This window comes from Neophocaena asiaeorientalis, unplaced genomic scaffold (genome assembly GCF_003031525.2).
Source record: "Neophocaena asiaeorientalis asiaeorientalis breed wild unplaced genomic scaffold, Neophocaena_asiaeorientalis_V1.1 scaffold598, whole genome shotgun sequence".
Lineage (NCBI taxonomy): Eukaryota > Metazoa > Chordata > Mammalia > Artiodactyla > Phocoenidae > Neophocaena > Neophocaena asiaeorientalis.
The window spans coordinates 612427-632711 of NW_020173036.1; the positions used below are offsets into that span (position 1 = coordinate 612427).

The 20285-nt window shown below is 50.1% G+C and overlaps 1 protein-coding gene across 2 annotated transcripts in view; it reads right to left on the reverse strand.

The window, feature by feature from the left end:
* Nucleotides 1–20285, reverse strand: part of TBXAS1 (thromboxane A synthase 1) — a 150452-nt gene that overhangs the window by 10517 nt on the left and 119650 nt on the right. The window lies entirely within an intron of this gene.

Genomic DNA, 20285 nt, shown 5'->3' on the forward strand with positions numbered 1-20285 from the left:
GGCCTGTTTTTTTTCTTTGTTCTGGTTTGTTTTTTTTTTGGGTTTTTTTTTTTTTTTTTTTTTTTTTTTGGTTTTTCTTTTTTTAACCTTGAAGTAATGAAACCCTGACCCGTTTAATGTTCCTTGTTCTGAGAAGATATAAAACTGGACTGAAAACCCTGCTTCTCTAGAACAGTTTCGCAGAGTAATCTGGGAAGTGGGCTTCCAGGCTAGTTCTCAGTTTGGCTCAAATAAAACTCTTTTCTGTTCTTATTGATTGTTTATTAATTCTTTTCTTTTTTTAAAATTTATATTTTTTGGCCGTGCCACATGGCATGTGGGATCTTAGTTCCCTGACCAGGGATCAAACCCGCACCCCCTGTAGTGGAAGCGTGGAGTCTTAACCACTGGACCACCGGGAATGGCCCTGTTTATTGACTATTTTTGTTGACACTTAATTTAATGCTCCAGCAAACCAATGGAACAGCTGTTCTCCCATCTCTTAGATGATGAAACTGAGGCTCAGAGAGGTTGTCACATGGTAGTAATGGGCACATCATAAAGTTAAAAGACCAATAGTAAAGTAGCAACAACAACAAAAAGCACCACATCTAGAAAGGATCAATGGTAACAAAAACCCAAAGGGCTACAATCAATCAGTCAGAAAAGAAACTCATCAGAAAAGTGGTCAAAGGAAATAAGGAGGCAAAAGACAGAACAAATATGAGTTGCCATGGTGAAAAATACAAATCAAAACCATGAGCTTTGGTCTTCACTCATCAGATTGTAAAAAGCTGGTAAATGTTGATTTACCAGCATCTGCTAGGGAGGAAGGTGTGGAGAAGCACAACTCCAGCACCCCGTGTTGGGGAACCCTAGCATCCCCTCGACGACTTCCACTGGGGTGACCCTGTCGCCCTCTGGCCCTCACCCCATGGCCTGAGGAGGAGGTGATGGTGAACTGAGAAGCTGGATGTGGGCTCGCATGTGAGTGGGATGAGTTAGGGTGGGGTTATAGAAGCTTATTAGCTGCTCTGCTAGTTTCCGCAAGGAAGGATTTCCCCTAGATACTCCCATCCTCTCTCCCCACTTCCAACAGAGCTTGAGTGAAGTTACCTGCCTGATAGGTGACAGCCTCATCTTTCTAAATCACTTAATGCTAATCAAAGAGGAGTCTTCAGTTTGGGAGGTCGGCTTGCTTCTGTCCTCCCCTCTCAGGACAGCAGGGGGCAGCACTGGGGGGCAAGTCCATCTTGCCGGCCCTGCAGTAGCTGCCACAGGGCTGCCCTGCGTAGGCTCTATTCCAGTGGCCATTAGTGATGTGCATAAAATACACAGTATTTTATGCGGGGACAGGAGGGGCAGAGGGGAGAGTGATGGGGCCAGGACACGTGGAGGCTTGACGTCCCTGGTAAATATCTTAGCTTATCTATTAGAGTCTAGCCATCAATGTAGTGTGGCCATTAATAATGTGCATAGAATACTGAGTAAAAAAAGTCCAGTTGCAGAGAACACATGCAGTCTAATGTTTACGAATTTGAAGGGCAAAAATGAAAACAGTTGGCTTTTCCAACATTCTCCATCTTCATTTCTGGGAACTGTTTCTTTAGAGGGTTATCTCTCGACCCTACACTTCCATCTCCATCCCAGGCTACGAAGGCGGGCCTGATAAACACGTGGCCAAGGAGGGGGGCCCTGTGCTTGGGGTTTAATGCTCTGTGGGTTGCCATCTGGAGATTCTTAATCGTCATTATCTTTGAATTTGTGTTTGGGGAGTAGAGTCTGAGGGGACCATGGAGCATGCGCTGGGTTCTTGGAGCCTCGCCCACGAGTGGTCCCACTTTGGCCGCCTCCCCAGGATGGGTTCTCAGCTGCCTGCTGTCTTGCCCCTGTGCCTGGGGCCCAGCCCGGCCACCCGTCTCTGCTTTGCCCTTGGACCACTGTTGCCCGTCACCCCCGACAGGGGCCTGGGCTCAGGCACAGAGAGGGTAGGAATGGGGTGCATTCACCCTGAAGCATCTGGCGGTGGGCACATGTCAACCGTCCCTGCCCCGGGCTGGCAGCACCATGGCTGTGTTGGCCCGGGCAAGCCTCTGCCCACCACTGGTCCAGGTACAACACGTGTCCTGGTACAGAGGTTTAAAGATCTCTGAGAGTCACAGCCTACTGTGGGTTGGGGGCTGAGCCTGTGGGAAGGGGGGACGCCTGGCTCCGCTTCCCTAGACACTGCCCCAGGATTCATGGGCCTGGCGGCTGGCCAGAGAGGGCAGGGCTCTCCCAGCCCACCCCGTGTCCCCACACCCCAGGGCGAGCCCCCTTGGGGAAGCCTGGCGCACCCTCTCATCCTCCTTCCAGTCATCAATAGTTTGGTTTGTCTTTGTCTCTTCTGTCCCGTGAGTCACGAAATACAAATTATGTAATTCAGTGATTCTGCATGTGCATTAAATGCTCTGGTCTTAACATTTAAAACTGTGGTGTTGCATGATCCAGAGATGAGTGGTAAAATTCGTGCTAATAATGTAAAATTTAGAGTTTTTTTTACTTAGACTGGTATTAAATAGAAAATTAAAAAACCACTGTGATAATTTGAGAGATGAAAGAAGATAGGAAGAACTTTTATATGTACTGTTGTTGTTTTTTAAATAAATTTATTTATTTATTTTTGGCTGTGTTTGGTCTTTGTTGCTGCACGCGGGCTTTCTCTAGTTGCGGCAAGCGGGGGCTGCTCTTTGTTGCAGCGCGCAGGCTTCTCATTGTGGTGGCTTCTCTTGTTGCGGAGCACGGGCTCTAGGTGTGCAGACTTCAGTAGTTGTGGCACATGTGCTCAGTAGTTGTGGCATATGGCCTCTAGAGCGCAGGCTCAGTAGTTGTGGCGCACAGGCTTGGTTGCTCAGCGGCATGTGGGATCTTCCCGGACCAGGGCTTAAACCCGTGTCCCCTGCGTTGGCAGGCAGATTCTTAAGCACTGCGCCACCAGGGAAGCCCCTATATGTACTGTTAATGGCACTTTCCCCCGCTTTTTTCATTTTGCCTCAGGTCCGACAAATTACATAGTCAGCCCTACAGGCCACAGTTGATTGGACCAAGAGTGGGCCTCTGATATGAGGGCACCAGCCTGGACATTTGGACCTGAGACAGAGGAGAAAGGAGTTTTTCTCCAGCAGGTGGAAGCTGAACACGGGTGAGTTATGGTCTTTTGGTGGCCATGTTCTGCCTTGTGGATTAATGAGCAGAAAACCCGTTTGCCATGAGAAAGAAGCAATGAGTTAGATGTGTGGAGAAGCAGAGGCAAAAGACAGAGACTGTTTCCTGGTGTCCTGATTGCCATCTGCTCCTGGCAAGTAGCCCTGTGGGTGGCATCTCAGTACTCTTCCAGTAAGTTCCCTTTATTTATTTATTTTTTAACATAAATTTAGTTATTTATTTTTGGGTGTGTTGGGTCTTCGTTTCTGTGCAAGGGCTTTCTCTAGTTGCGCCGAGCGGGGGCCACTCCTCATCGTGGTGCGCGGGCCTCTCTCTGTTGCGGCCTCTCTTGTTGCGGAGCACAGGTTCCAGACACGCAGGCTCAGTAGTTGTGGCTCACGGGCCCAGTTGCTCTGTGGCATGTGGAATCTTCCCAGACCAGGGCTTGAACCTGTGTCCCCTGCATTGGCAGGCAGATTCTCAACTGCTGTGCCACTAGGGAAGCCCTAAGTTCCCATTTTTGACCTTAGTGACAGCTGAATTCTGTTATCTGCAACCAAAGGAGTCTTAACAAATGCAGAAATGTAAACAAAACAAAACAGGGGTACTGTGTACCAAAATATAGAACTCTCAATATATCTCAAAAAGAAAAACCAGATCTGGGAGTAGCAGCCCTAATGAGTATTGGTTCCTCAAACAACATTGGCTGGGAAGCTGTCAGTACTTGAAAGGGAACTTTTAAAGCTAGGCCAAGGGAAATTTGTATTATAAAGTCAAGTCTTCATTTATTTTCCCCGGATGAGCTTTTCACCACTTCTTAGCTTTGGGCTCAAGATACACATGTCAACATCAGCGTGCTGGTCCAGCAGTTCTTGATGTGGTCGAATATTAGAAGTGACCAGGTGGCTTTTAATATATAAGGATGCTTGAGCCCTGCCCCCCAGGGGTTTGATTGTTGGTCTAAGGTGGGGGCCTGGGTACTCTAGTTCTGTGTAGCCAAGGGCGTGACACCACTGCGTAAGTCTGTCTGTCTGACCTGCCCCAGTGATCCTCTCTGCTGGAGGCGTGGATGGATGGGGTCGGGGAAGGCTGAGGCCTCTACATTTTAACCAGATCCAGGTGAGGCAATGCAATTCAAGCCCCCACTCACTCACGCACCAGTTCGCCCCTGGGGACCTGTTTTTGCCCGCCTATAGTTCTTTCAGGAAAATCCGGGATGGGGGGGGTCCTGCACCAATCCTGCCAGCAGAGGGCAGCAAGCGTATGGCAAATGGAGACTCCCTGCGAGGCTGGGCTGCTGCTCAGAATCACAAACTGAACCCAAAAGGACCTTGGAAATCTTGAATCCAAATTCTTCGTTATAGAGATGAGCAACGTGAGACCCAGAGAGGAAAGGCTGTGAGCTCAAAGTCACACACTTAGAATGTGGAGTAGAAAAGCCAACCCCTCAGGGAACACCCACTGGTATCAGGTGCTGGGCTGGGTGTTTGGGATCCCAGAATGAGTAAGTCTCTGCTCTGCGGGGAAACAGACTTCTGAGCAAGTCATTGTACTGAACTTGGGTCATGTTACAGAAGGGGCTTTGGCGGGGCAGGAGAGGCAGTCCTGTGTGGGAACTCATTTGTTACTTATTCATTCACCTGCAGAGCTGGTGCCTACTGTTGACCAGGCACTGTGCTAGCACCGACGTGTCCTCGGATAGGTTACAGTCCGTCTCAGGATGCAAACCAGGGCTGCAGGTTATAGAGTGGTGAGCACAGGTGCTGTGGGAGAGCAGACGAGGGACACACATCCCAGCGTTTGGGATCGGGGAAGCTGCCAAGAGGAAGTGATGTCTAAACGGGGATATTTATGATGAATAAGAAAGGCCAGTGAAAAGTAGATGGGTTTGTTTGGGTGCTGGTTCAAACAAACCCAATCTAAGAACAAAATTATAACGCAATCATGGGACCTTAGACGCTGAGTGGATATTCGGTGCACTTAGGAAATTATGGTCCATTCGGTTTTTGGTGTGAGGATAGTATGGTGGTCATGTTTTGTTTTGTTTTGCTTTTCTTAAAGCATTAAGAAAAAATTTAAATTTATTTTTGGCTGCATTGGGTCTTCATTGCTGCGCGTGGGCTTTCTCTAGTTGCAGCGAGCGGGGGCTACTCTTCGTTGCGGTGTGCGGTCTCACTGTGGTGGCTTCTCTTGTTGCGGAGCACGGCTCTAGGTGCCGCAGGCTTCAGTAGTTGTGGCACGCGGTCTCAGTAGTTGTGGCTCGTGGGCTCTAGAACGCGGGCTCAGTAGCTGTGACATATGGCCTTAGTTGCTCCACAGCATGTGGGATCTTCCTGGAGCAGGGATTGAACCCGTGTCCCCTGCATTGGCAGGCAGATTCTTAACCGCTGCGCCACCAGAGAAGCCCCTGGTTGTCAAGTTTTAGAAAAGAGCCCTTTTATTTAGAGATATATACTGAAATGTTTGCAGATCACATGTATACGATGTCTGGGATTTTTTAAACAATGGCAGTGGGGGAGGGTGGGGAAACCGGAGGGGCCATAGCTGCCATCTGTTGAAGCTGGGTGATGGGTACACAGGTTCTCAGCTATTCTGACAATTTGTACAGGTTAAAGTTTTCCTTCATGAAAGGTTAAGGTGCTATAGCCAAGTGAGATTTCTTCTAGCTATGATAGGCTATTTCAAAAATCAATCAACGTAATCCACTACATCGGCAGGCTAAAAAAGAAAACGATGTAATCTTGTAATTTGAGAAAAAAAGAAAGATACCTATATAGTAGAACTAAATCTGTATTGGTGGTTACTTTCTCCTTGGTGGAAGAAATCTAAATTATTCATGCTTAAAAAAAATCGGTTTAACTGGAATAACTATTAATTATTATTCTGAAAAAATAAAGTTTGAGAATACAAATTAAAATGTAAGGTGTTAAATAGAAATTGAAATAGCAATAGTGTGTGGAAGAGCCCATGTAAAGACTCTGACATGCGTTAAAGAATTAAAAATGGTTGTGTCAGGCTGGCTGACAGGGAGAGCTGCTGTTCTGGGGCATCTTGGAGGATGGAGGGCAGCGCTCCAGGCGCAGGTGAGAGAAAGGCCTCTGTGCAGGGCGACCTGGGCCGGGGCAGACGCGAGTGAATGCAGGGGGCATGGTGCCTGATGGGGGACGTGGCCGTCAGGAAATGAAATGGAAAAGGTGGGTGTGCTGTATGCGTGCTGCATATTTTTCTTTGCCGTCTAGCAAAACTAACACTTAAAACTGGGGGTGGGGGTGGGGGTGGAATTTATTTGAAGTGAAAAAGGAAAAGAAAGGGAAGTTTAGTCAAGAAAGTGCTTTTCCTTGGAAGAAAAGGCTGGTGAGCTCACCCCAGATGTTTAAATAGAAGCCGCATCCTTGCAGGCGGGAGGCTGGGAGCCGGGGCCGAGCTCTGTGCCAGCCCTCCCTGTGCTGTCACCCTCGGCATGCCAGGCCCTCTGTCTGTGCTGGTAAGGGCCAAGGGGGTCTGCTTGGCCTGGAGTGTTGGGGGACTCAGGATGTCTGAGCAGAGTATTTCAAGCCAGTAAGCACTTTAAGCGTCTGGGGTTCCAAAAGATAATGTTAAAAATGGATCCCCTAGGGCCCTCTCGGGAGCCTGTAGCACAGGCCATGTTACCCAGAATTAGAATTGGGAGGAAACTTAAAATCAATCTGCCTCTCCCCGCAACGAGGATGCCCGTGCAGCCTCTTTCCCTGACCTGGGCCAGGCCTCAGGGTGGTCACCAGGTCCTGCCAGGGATTCTGTCCTGGATCCATTGCCCAGCGGCCCTGGCCTTGGGCCAGTCACCAAGGCAACATCAACAGGTCACCTGGTCTCTAAGTTCCAGGTCATGATGTTTCCCCACCCATCTCTCAGAGCAGAGCCAATGAGATGGTAAAGGTGAAAGGTCTCCGGAAACTAAGGTACCAGACAAGCAGACAGTACTTCTGGTTAAACGTATTTGGAGGCAGGGAGCATGTTTCATCATCTGTTCTACGTTTTAAACTATCCTGTAAGGATGTGTCAAGGAGGAAAGCAATAATACAATCCTATAGAATTCACCTCAGCTGGGACCGATTCTGTAAAACAAGTAACTGTACGCTTAGAAGGTTGAAGATGATATTTAACATTGGGAAATACTGACTCTTAAATATCGGGGAAAATAGAAACAAAAAAAGCAAACGGAACCTTTGCCTTATGGTTTATGTTCTCAATCCAGAGTTCTTTAATTTTCAGGGAGACTTTTTCATCTATATTTGACTTTTCAGTGGGCAGTCACGGCTAATTCTGTTTCTAAGTCTCTTGGTCTCTTAGTCTTTCTATCATTTAGTTTAGGCTCTATAAACCAATATTTAAATGCAGCAGCTAAACCTGATGGTTAAGGGAACTCTATGGAAAAATCTACTGATAAATACTTTTAAGTAGGAAATATTGCCCTTGCCAATTAATCTCACTTTGCTACATTTGGATTTTTGCGTGCCATTTTCTCTGCAAGTTACACACAGACACACACACACACACTGAGTCACTCACACCTACACGTACACCTCACACTGGGTGTGTGCTGATATGGAGTCTAAATGAGAAAAAGAAAATTAAAATGTCATGGCTTTCAAAAAGATTTTTCCTGGAGGTTCAGGGACCTAATAGAAGAATTAATATTTTCTTATTTTCCTAAAGGAAATAGAAGTGGGGGGATGGCCTCAGTTTTGTTCCTCCCAAGAAGTAGCAGCATCAGAGAGTACTGCTAAGTGCTCACCTGCACGTGCTGGACTGGGTGTTGCATGCAGTGGGCGGGGTCATGCCTGCCCTCACCTGCCCACTAGAAGCTGGGAACTTGCAGTCCCGTGAGACTTGGGGTTCCAGCCGAGGGACAGCGGGGCCAAGACAGCCACGGGAAAAATTGAGGTTTCCACTTGCACCCCTTCTCTGGGGAACACAAACTAGAAGATGAAACCCTACCGTGGAAAACCTGGCAACTCTCGCTTTGCCCTTTTGCCCACTGACCCGGGAGAAAAGCCTGCAGTTCCCCGGCCTGGGCTCTTCACAGACCACTTCTTAAACTGGGGTGCTGGGGTCCTTCCAGCTCTAACTCTTCAGCTTTGACATCCATAGATGTTCTGAGTGAGTTGTTTCAGGCCTGGAGCAAGAAGCAGTGGGGGAAGGGGGTGGGGCGGGGCGACCCGAGAGACGATGGCATGGGGCGGGTTCCTTTCTCTCAACATGGCTGTCTTGCCTAGCCAATGCCCAGACAGTCCCGTGTGCCGGTCTAAAGAATGTGGCAGATTTAGATGTAGACGGGCATCCCCACCTTAGAAAAGGTAATTAGGAGAGTGTGTATGACATCTATTTATATCCACTTTCAAAGGAATGAGACAGAACCCATATCACATAAACACAGGGATTATTCCAGGTGCTCTTGTACTCTGAGGCCCAGGCCATTAAGGGATTAGGTGAGGAGATGTAATGAAAGAACGTAAGCCGCACGCACACACCACGGTGTCAGCCCTCCCCGCCAACGGCCCTGGGTTCATCTTTGTTGATGGTGCTGACCCTCTGCAGGAACTCCTGTCTGCAGAGATCTGTGATAACAATGGTACTTCCCTTCCTGCAGTACTGTACAGCCTTCTGAAGGATTTTTACATCCCTTATGCCACTTGGTCCTCACAACTGCACTGTGAAGCAGCTAGGGCATTTCTGTTGCCTATTTTATAGATGAAGAAAACAGAGAGGTTAGTGGCTCGTCCAAGGTCACACAGCTAGTACATGGCAGAGTCAGAACTAAACCCAGATCTTCAGATTCCAAGGCTTTTCCATCATGCGTTTCTGCCTAAACTGCCCTCCCTCTCTCCTTTTATCTCCCCTCTACCTTCCCTTCATTCCTCCCTTACTTTCCTCTGTACATTTTCTGGAATAATAACACGCACACAGAAAAATAGAACACAAAAGTGTAGCGCTCAGTGAGTTTTCACAAAGCACACCTGTGTCACCAGCATCTAGATCAAGATGCAAAATATTTCCAGCCCTCAGAAGTGCCCCCGTGACCCCTTCCAGTCATAGCCCCCCAAAAGCAACCATTATCCTGACTTCTAACACAAGAGGTTATCTTGCCTTTTAAAAAGCTTTGTGTAAATGGAACATCCAGTACGACGGCTTTTGCACCTGCTTTCTGTGTTCACTGCTGTGTCTTTGAGACTCACCGGTGCTGTGGTGTGAGTTGCAGTGTGTCCATTCCACATCTGTTCATCCTTCCAGCTGTGGATGAGCATTTGCGTTGTCCCCAGTTTGGGGGCCATTATGAATAAAGCGGGGTATTCTTGTATATGGCTTTCAGTGAATGTAAGTCATGTTTCTGTTGGGTATGTACCTAGGAGTGGAATTGCTGGGTCACAGGGGATGTGTGTGGTCAGGTTTAGTAGATACTGTGAACGATTTACAAACTAGTGTGTGTAATGCCTAAATTTTAACGGTGAATTAGTTGAAAGGCAGCTCGTTGACACCCCGTCCCCTCTATTTACTGTCACTGTGGGTCCCTCCCTTCTTCCCTCTGCCTGCCCCCTCCAGTGTGCTGGAATGTAACCACCATCTCTATTTCAGGAAAAGGTTGAGAGAAAAAATAGTGTATTATTTTGGGAACTGTGTTATGTATTCCTGTATTGTGTATGGTGGGGGGGGGATGGTGATAGGAACAAATAAGACATATCTAATTACCTAATTTTAAAATTGTCTCAGTTACCAGACATAAGCCCTCATAAGCATAAAACACGTTCCCAAATCAACTAGATTCGAGTTTTTGAATTATCTGCTGTCTTGTAATATTTAGGATTTGGTTCTCTCCATTAGCATGGATCGTCCACAGTTGATTATATGTGATGCTTAAAGAAATAAGCCCCTAAGTAAATGATAGTTAAAGCACCCAGCCAGTTTTCTGTGCTGGGGAAAGAGTGTATGGAATTAATTTGCAGATAAATATTTTTTGTTCACTCCTCAGACAGACGTCAAGTACCTGACAGGCATTTAGCTGAGTGTTGGGGGAGATGAAAAAAGGGAAAGGGGCGATAAGATACAGTCCCATATCTACAACTTACTATGTGTTCGGGAAACCATCTACTTGTTCAAAGATTTGTTATTTTGGTAAGAGGGAGCCACTGAAGGTTTTTTTTTTTTTATTTTTGCGGTACGCGGGCCTCTCACTGTTGTGGCCTCTCCCGTTGCGGAGCACAGCCTCCGGACAAGCAGGCTCAGCGGCCATGGCTCACAGGCCCAGCCGCTCCACAGCATGTGGGATCTTCCCGGACCGGGGCACGAACCCGTGTCCCCTGCATCAGCAGGCGGACTCTCAACCACTGCTCCACCAGGGAAGCCCGCCACTGAAGGTTTTTGATGAGTAGAGGTAACATACTGAAAATGGTATTTTGTGATCTGATATTGACATGGAGGGATATTTGGAAGAGTTAGGGGAATAGGGCAATAAAACAGGAGATGACAGCAGGAGTCCAGGCAAAAGTGATGAGCTCTGATGACACTGTCAGCTGTCAGAACGGGAAAAGGGGTTGAAAGAGGGGAGCAGTGCAAGCCGTGAGTCTCCCTCTCGGTTGCTCCCTGCTGATGCTTGGGCCCCACTTAGAAATATTCTGTTTTAATTGGTCTGGACTGGACACAGGAATTAGTATGGTTGTAAAAGCTCCCAAGGTAATTCTGAGTAACATCCAGAGTCATTGGTAGAAAGGATGACTCACCAGCGAGGTGAATCCCTGGATATAAGGGGTCAGGGAATGAAGACCTAAAAGCGATTTCCAGATTTCATCCCTGGGGGGCTGGAAGAAAGACGGAGACAGGACCGACCTGGGTAAGGCTGCCCTCCTGCAGGAGGAGCTCGGCTTTGACAGGCCGGTGCTGGGGGCCCCAGCAGGGTCTGGCGTCCAGTTCAGCCCACAGAGATGCGCGAGTGCTCTGGGATGGAGGTAGGAGAGGAAAGCACGGAGCTGAGCATCGAACCGTGAGGGCTGTCTGGGGGAAGGTGGCAGAGGGACAGGAAAGGCCATTGCGTCGGTCAACTGGAGGAGGGAAATGAGGCCGAAGCCAGCATCCATGGGGTCAAGGGATGGGCAGGGAAAGAGGGATGGAGCTAGAGAGAGTGAGGCGGGACTGATATGCTTCTGTGAGTCACACTGAACGAATTCAGGAGAACAGAGCAAACCAAGGGGAGAAATGAGGGCATTGTCACCTGTCTGAGTGGCAGGCACGTGACAAAGGAAAAGGATGTAGGTGCTGAGGATGGAGTCAGGCCCAACAGTAAGTCCCAGAGAGAAAGATTTTGACTGGACATACGGAAGAATTTTCAAATGACTACAACGTAACAATCAAGCAGGCAAGCCTCATGCCCACTGGAGATTTTCAGAAGCTGTTATTGAACATCTGAAAAGGTCGCTGTAGGATATTTATGGATCCCTCATCAACAGGAGGTGGATGACTCCATGGTGCCTTCCATGTCTGGGGTGGTCTGACGCATCATGACTGCGCCCTGGCCCACCCAGGGACAGCCTGTGACATCAGATCCCCGTCACTCTGCCAGGCTGAGGAAATGACACGTGAAGGTGGAGAGCCAGTGGTCAGCTTGCTCTATTTATCCCCCTGGCCCAGCCCCCAGCATCCCATCCCTCATTCCTGTGTGCATCTTGGTTGATAATTCAGTCTAAAAGCCATAGTCCGGGTCACTTACTGTTTGGGGAAACGGTAAACAAAGATAAGAGCTTCAAGCACTGGAATTTATTTTCCATCCACTTGGTCTGAAAGCAACTGCATGTTAAATTTAGAAGGCTGCTTCCAGACCCCTCCCTGCCCTCCTGTTTCCTGCCGCCTTTTTCCCGCCTATGCTCAGAATATAGTCGCGCTGACCGTGGAATCTAAATGTATTTGTAAAGCCCAGGAGTATTGCGAGGCTGCCTGCCTGGATGTTTATAAAATGTATCATCTGAGGGCCTCGGGTAGTGGGCTCTGTTCGGCATCCCACCAGCAGCCATGTCGACCCAGATGTTCACCTGAACGCCCTTCCCGGGCAGGGCCTGGTGCTTCGGCCTTGCATTGCCAAGAGGTGAGATGCTCCCCGGGGAAGACGCCACATTTTCAGCAGACCACCTTACAATTTTTTTTTTACAAAGGTCTCCCTCACGCCTGGCAATCTATAATTGAACAGCTCTCTTTTCTATGTAGGTTATACCCCTTTACAACCAACTCCAAGAACCTGTAGAAATCCTTTTGTTGGCCTGGAATTCTGCTGTATTGAATATTGTTGGAAATAAATGAGCCATTGTCTGGGCTGAGAATTTTCTGGTTAGATAGAGATCGCCACTGTGATGCGATTTATTGTAGCAGGATTTCCCCCCCCAAAACCCCCCCCCCCAGCTTATTTTAAATTCTCTGTTGCCTGCTCAGTCCATTTTTACAGCTCAGGATGTAAGCGGGGAGGGCTAGGCCTGAGCCAAAAAAAAAAAAGAAATAGAAAAAGAAAAAACATCTCCTTTCCCAAGAACGATATCCAGAGGCTTTAAGTGGCGTTTGGTACCAGATTGTAACAAATGCAGGAAGTGAGGTATATCTGTTGGCCAATTGAGGGGAAAGGAGAGTCGGTTGCCCAGTGCTCTCAGTTGGCATGTGACTGGGAGAAAAGAGCAGAGACTTGGAAGTGACACGAGTTTAACCTTTGCATTGTCCCGTTGAACAGCCACAGCCCAGAGAGGTGAGGTGACCTGCCCTTACTTTTGCCCATACAGAAATTCTCACTTAATTGTCTTTTTTTTTTTTTGGCCATGCCACGCAGCTTGCGAGATCTTAGTTCCCTGACAAGGGATTGAACCCGGGCCTTCGGCAGTGAAAATGCCAAGTCTTAACCACTGGACTGCCAGGGAAGTTCCCCCTCACTTATTACTCTTTAAAAAAAAAATCCATTAACCCAGCTCAGTTTTAAAATAAACCCAACTCTAGTTAAGAGTACGTTTTGAAGTTATAAAAAAAGTCTAGAGAGCAATTTATTCTTTTTGAAATAATGAACTCCTGAGATTTTGAATTTCAGGACCGGCAGGCAGAATTGTAAACAGGGAAGAGTGGAGATGTGGAATTGGTCAGATCTAGCTGGAAGACACTGAGCAAGTTATTAAAGCCATGCCGACATTCAGTTTGCTCATCTGTAAAATGGGGAGAAACCACACCTTGAGGGCTGTAGTGCGGATTCCTCGTAAGTGCCATATAGGGGGTTTTCTTAGGAAGTTTGGTTTGTAACTCTTCTGCTTTGGGACACATGTGACCCTGTGAGCAGAAGCTGCAAGCTTGGAGTCATCCCAGGAGGGATGGAAACAGTTGTGCCGAGGAGAATTAAGAACTTAGTGGGGGCCGCCTTGGGGGAGCTGCTGGTGAGAAGTCCCCACTCCTGTCATCAGAGGAGGAAGAAACTGGAAGATAAACCCTAGAAGATGCAAAAGGGGCTACAGCTGAGAGGCGGCTGGTCCTTGGAGACCCACCTCAACTCTTCCATCTGCCAGGAACCGAGCTGAGCACCTCCCCATCATCTTGTCCGGTCCTCACAAGAGCCCACTTTGCACAGGAGGAGATGGGGTTTCTGGAGCTCAGGTGGCTTGCCCAAGGCCACACAACCAGGCCCTGGGAGAGCTGGGGTTTGTCTGAGGGTCACCTCCTACCTCTTCCACCCGAGGCACTTTTAGCCTTGTCCCCTTTTCTGCAGCTGGTGGCTTTTAGTGAAAAGACTTCCTTGCCAAGAGTGACCTCGACAGTGGCAAAGCGAATAAAAATGGGCCTCAGAGTAATAGCTAACATGAGTCTCCCCACTGTTGTGGGCCTGGGTACACAAAAAAGCATCCTTCCCTTTCTCTGGGAGCTGTTGGAGTAGGTTTGGGTAAATAAGAATGAGGTTCTTGGGAAGGAAATTTTTTTTTTTCCTTTAAATTAAATTGGGGGTGGGAGGAAATCACAGCTGGTATGTGCCTCAGGGCCTAGCGTTCAGAGTAGCTGAGATGCGGCATTCAAACCTCAGCCTCTGGTCTGCCGGGTGCAGGCTGGGGCCCCAGGTGAAGGGGGCTGCCAAGGACAGACGGCCGGGCTCCTGCCAGCTGGCCTGCAGGTGGTCCCCACCAGGCCTCTCAGGAGGGGCCTGGCACATCCTGCACCTCTTATCATATTACGGATGTGGAAGGCTCAGCTCTGTGGAGTGGGCGTGGGGAGAGATAACGTCTACTGCATGCCATCCTCCTTCCCTCGTGTGCCCCATCAAGCCTGCAGGGAGGGAGAGAAGGTCACCGGGAGGCCTCCCTGAAATGAGACCTGCAAGCTTCATCCCTCATGGAATGGGGAGGGTCTCATGGAATGGACTGGAATGGAATGAGTTCTCCCAGCCCAAGCCCCTCTCCTTCCCTCCAAGCATCCAACAAAGGCTTCAGTTAGGAGCGCCCCCTTCAGCAGGCAGCTGCTCATCTGGACAGAGCTGCCCAGCCCCCGGGGGGCTTCCACCCAGTCCCCACCCTGGGCCTAACATTCGTTATCCATTTTTGGTTTTCTCACCTCTGCTATTGGGCTGTTCTTTTAACATGGAACAAATCCCAAAAGGGTGACTGTGGCCACATGAGGGCAAGTCACTACTCCCTACCCACCCTCCCACAATAAAAGGTTCTGTTTAATGTGTTCCTACTTTTATGCTTTTATTTTTAGTATTTATTTATTTTCGGGGGCTTGCTAATAAGATCCCTTCCATTCAAGAATTTCCCCTGTCCTACAAGGGTCCCCTAAGCAACCTCTGGGGTCCCCTTGATGTTTACAAACGACCCCTTCCATGCCTCGACAATCATTCTGCTGGGCTGGCCATCACCTAATGCCTGCTGTGTGGCCAACATGGTCCTAGGGGTGGGGTGGAGATGGGCAGTTCTCGGTCCCCAGAGGTAGAGAAGCCCAGGGGACACCCCGCTGCTGAGGCTCTGATGGAGGGAAGCGTGGGTACCCTGGGAGCTTGGAGGGGCCATCGTGGGACCCCATCTGCCCGGGGTGGGGTTGGGGGGATTAGGAAAGACTTCCCAGGGAAGGTGAGGCTTATGCTGAAGCGGTTTTCAAAAAGCATTTGTTTTCTTTCACACAAACAATAAAAGCACTTAAACAAGGTTTGGGAACAAAACTGAAACGAGTTCCCTCACAGCCGCACCATTTACTGCCGTTTTATTGGAGCGCGTGCTCTCTGTGGTTTATGCCTCTGCCTCGCGCCAACCGCATCTCAGCCCATAGATGGTTGCAGTCGCACGTGTTAATTATGGCAATTTGTTTTGGCCGTGGATCTTAAGGAATCATTTGTTTCTTTTGTCTTCCTGTCTGCTGCTTGTGTCAGACGGCCTCCATCAGTCTCCCAGCCTGACTGCATTTCCCCCTGCACAGGAGTGAGGCTTCTCAAAAGGACTTAACCTTAAGGTGGGGACAGACTGGGGTCCCTCCAGGTACCAGAGGTGACAGTGTCACGCAAGGAGACCCTGAGGGAGGCGGGACCAGCTGGGCTGGAGGGATTTTTGCAGTATCGCAGGTGCAGAGAGCCTGGGGCCAAGTCCACAGCCATGGACCAGGTGGGGGGACTTGTGGCAGCACCCGGGGGACAGAGAAGCAGCCCTAGAGGGTGGGCACAGCTGAGCTGGGCAAGGTCTGTCTGGGGGGCCCTATTTCCTGACCATGATGGGGTGATGTCGGGCCCTCAGGAGCTCAAGGGCTGAGAACCTCAGAACCCTGCACCCCAGGGGTCAGGACCAGGGGTGGTGGGATGACCTCCCAGCAGACAAAGGAGGCTGGGCTCCCTGGAGGACACGAGGGCCAGGGGCCGCTGCACAGGAGACGGGTCTGGGAGGCCGGCTGCCACTTCCCCCAGGAGGCCAGGCTGCTGGCGGCTCTCGTGCTAGAGCTGGTGTATCTGCCCGTAAATGCCGGACCCATGCGTGCGTTTATGAAAGAGGAGAGGCGTGCCGGAACAGAGCACACCCCGCGTCCCCAGACGCCAGCTGCTGCCCTTGCAGCTGGTCTCTGTCTCCCCCAGAGCCGAGGCCCTGAGTGAGGGGCGGGGAAGTGGGGACAAGGTCGGGGAGGGAGGGCGAGCCCGGCGTCGGGGGAGGGGCAGAGAGCAGACCAGCACTGTCTTTCTAGGCGGGTGAAGTTACGCAGCTACGCTGAGCACTACTGACTCAGTTCTGTGGGGCGGCCCGGGGTGAGTTTCACCGGATCATCTCACTGAGTTTTTATTTTACAGATGAGAAAACTGAGGCTCGGAAGGGTTTGTGTGTAAGGTCAGTAGGCAGAGAGAGGGTGGAGCCTGGCAGAAATAGGGGCTCATAGGGCCCATCGAAGGACCCGTCTCCTCAATTCCAGAGGCCATGACAAGGCCAAGTAAAGACAAACAGGAAAGGAGGGCGTTTTCCTTCCTCATTCAGCAGGACACTCGGGGATGTGTAGGCGCGGCAGGGGAACAGGGGCAGATGCTTCATAAGGCGGGACATAAACCCGGGCAGAAGCACGTGAGGGACCGGCTGGGAGGATCCAGCAAGAGGGAGGACCTGGGTGCGTCCTGAGTGTCCCTAAACCCAGACCAGGGAGATGGGGAGGGGGCCACGCAGAGACCTCACGGTCCCCCGGGGTGCCAGCCGGGTGCTCCAGCTGGCCAGGCCCAGTCTCACCCCGAGGCTCCCAGGAAGGGAGAGGAAGCAGCGGAGAATTCTGGGGCACCTGCTCTCGTGTGTTAGGTATGGGGACTCTCTGCCTTATTGTTTTCCTTGGCCTCGTCCTTTAATGTCCCTAAGCATCTGGGGAGGCGCTGGGCCCACAGGCAGCCACTGCTCTGCCCTATAGTCTTTGGAGTTGAATTTGGGGTGGTGGCTCCCCGGCCCAGGCTGCTGACCCGCCTTCTCTCGCTGCCCCCAGCTGGCTCTGGACTCTTCTCAAAGAACAATGGGCCAAAATGGGCCACCCCTGAGGGTCCTGGTCTCAGACCAGTGAGTATATTTGCAAAGTTTACTGAAAATAGCATGGTGCCAAGCTGCTCTTAATTTCTGCTAAGGGCTTGGCAGGAGGAAATGGACTTAAACTCCAGCAAAAGGAGGGGCGCCCTGGGATCTTCTCAAGGCCTGTTAACCCCACATGGAGCCGTCGCCTTCCACAGAAGTCGTCCTGATATCTGTTTGCTCGGCCCAGCTCACAGGACGCGGTGTGTGCTGCCCCAGTGAAGACAAGAGAGTCCTTTCCAAAAACTTAGACTAATGCTAGGTAGGGCTGGGTTTCTGGTTTGGGAGTTGAATTTTGTAAAATTGAGAAAAACCGCCTGATGAAGAAACACCATTCCTTTATGAGTGCCGCTGCCCTCTGAGCTCCAAGAGGGCCTGTGACCCACAGAATCTCTTAGGTCAAGGCAAGGGTGGCCTGGTCAGCTTGCTCTGATCTTTGGGACCCCTCAGATTACTTCTTTTCCCAGTGGCTTTTATAAAAGATAAATTAAAAATATGGCAACAGTGATACGGATTTAAAGTAAAAACGTCTGGAACGCCTTTCAGAAAGCTCTTAATATCCCTGTGGGTTACCTTTCTGATGAGTAATCTTAGTGGGAGGATCGTGTCATAATCAAACATGTGTTTTATAATTAGGTAACTGTTGAAGGCTCAGAGGCCCTGAAAACTGATTTATGACGAATGAAGCTGGGAAACAAGGGGTGAGGCTTTATATGTATGGAGTCGGGGAAGGAGCCTTTGGTCCTGAGGGTTCCTGTAAGAATAATGGCCAGGCGAGTTGAAAAAAGTGAAATGCAGTCAAAAGAAAATGCACCCAGCCTCTGGCCGGGGTCATCAGCACTGTCGGTCAGCCTTCTGCGCCGAGCACTCTGGCGTCTCACTCAGTATGTGTGGATTTGAAACTCTAGTCTCTGTTGGGGGGTGGAAGTGAGACCCGGGTTCTGGGCTCCCCCAGGCCTCTGAGCTCTGCCATGGGAAGCGCAGGGGAAAAGCATCTTCCTCTTGCATTTTGATTCACAGTGGTTCACCCTGGGATCACCGGGGACCCTGCACTATATCCGAGGGAGGGCTTGCAAGATAAAGGCTGAGTATGGCCTCGGGGCTGTTCATTTAACCTCCCAAGCCCACAGCTTCTGGAACACTGTAGAAAGTCTAGCTCTGTGCAAAGAGCCTGGGGAAGTTTTCCAGGGTCTGCCCCCTGCTTCCCACTTCAAACTTCCACCCTCGAAGCCAAGGTGACACAGAACTTAAAAGCACACAGCAGCCATACTGCCCACGTTTGAATTGGTGTCTCACCATTTACCAGCTGTGTGCCCGTGGCCAACTTAACCTTCAGCCTCAGTTTCTCACCCAGTAAAATGGGGACAGTACTAATCGTCCTCCATCGAGTTGTAGTTGGCAGAGATCCTGTCGTGGACAGCACTTAACGCTACCTGGGCCGCACAGGCCTCGGGGAGTGCCTGCCGCTGCTGCAGCTGTAGCCTCGTATGGCCTCCCGGGGTCCATCCAGGCTGGTGCCCTGGGTTCCGCCCCTCAGCCAGCCAGTTTGGACTGACCGCTTCTCTGGTAGGCCCAACCAGCTCTTTGGCTTGGTTTCTCCCTGAAGATGCTCCTAGAATGCCTGCTTGGGTCTCACGCCAGAAACTAACACGACAGTGTGAAGCAACTATACTACAATTAAAAGCGTTATTCTATGTGGTCCCAGAGTTTGAAGCCATGGGTGGAAGCTATAGGGAAGCGGATCAATGGATTAGCAGTCTGGTCCAGCCATGTGAGATGGAAGAGGTGTGCCCACATTCATGGAGTGAGCTGGAGGGTCATCCTCCGGCAGGGCCTGGGAAAGGGCATTCCAGCCTTGGTTGCTGGGATCAACCAACGGTCCTTGGAAATCCTTCCAAGTCCTCGGATTTGGTAATTTTATCATTTTGTTGGTCCCTAGCAGAAAATAGTGTCTTGGTAACTGGGATGTTGAAGGAGTGAGTTTTGCTGGAAGGAAAGGAGGGCAGAAAAGTTGTGAGCTGAAAGTGGGTGGGACTCGGAGGAACCACGCAGTGAGGGACCCAGGGGGTGGCAGGGGAGGGGCCCTCTTTTCCGAGGGGAGCAGATGCTGAGACCCTGGGTGCAGTAGAGGCTTGGCGGCAAGGCAAGGAGGAACACTCGGAGGGGACATGTGGCCACTTAGGATTTCTGGAATGACCCATAAGATGTGGATAATGGGAAGATTTGAAACAACCAAAATTGAAACAGATTTTTCTAGAGGGCCACTAGGTGCCAGGCTCTGTGCTGAGTTCTTACATGTTACCTCACTTAATCAGATATGATTATTATCCCCTTTTACAGTTGAGGAAACTGAGGCTTAGGGTCATATGGCTGCTTTGGGGGCCCAGCATGGCTTTGACGTGGGGAGTCTGACCCGGAGCCTGTGTTCTTAGCCATCAGTCTGGCTCCATCCAGGATGGGTGAAGATCAGTTGGTACAAGGGCCATGGACCTGCAGAATTCTGTCTGTGGGTCTTGCTGTGGGCATCGTTGCTTCGCACCTCCCTGGAGGGATGGCTGCGACTCCCCTGCGCCAAGCCCTGTGGGGTTGCCAGAACCACCTTCTCCACTGGCAGCTCAAGCAGGCGCTGCTGGGACCAGGAGAAGCCGAATGGCAAGCTCATCCCGCAGGGTGGAGGGAGAGTACCAGACCGACGTCCTGCGCAAATTGACTGACTGCTGAGCTAACAAAAATGTTGGAGGGAGTCCCTGAATGTGGGTGCTGCAAGCCAAGATGTACTCTTGTAGACTCGCGAGAGGTGGAATGGGAATGGTGCTTCAGAGACCATGCATTTCTCTGGATTTGTTTGTTACAACAAGAAAATAAATGGTGTGGGGTGGGTGGCCATGGAGAGGATAGTAAGCTGAATGATAAGGTTCCAGAAACTTCTGTATGTGTTCTGAAAATCTAGACTTAGCGTGTGAGAAACATAGACAATATACGTGGATATCTCTTGGCTTGAGGTCTTTTTCCTGCCAGTTTGCAGGCATCTCAGCTTAGCAGACTTCCATGTCCTGACGACAGAGTGTAAGAGAGCAA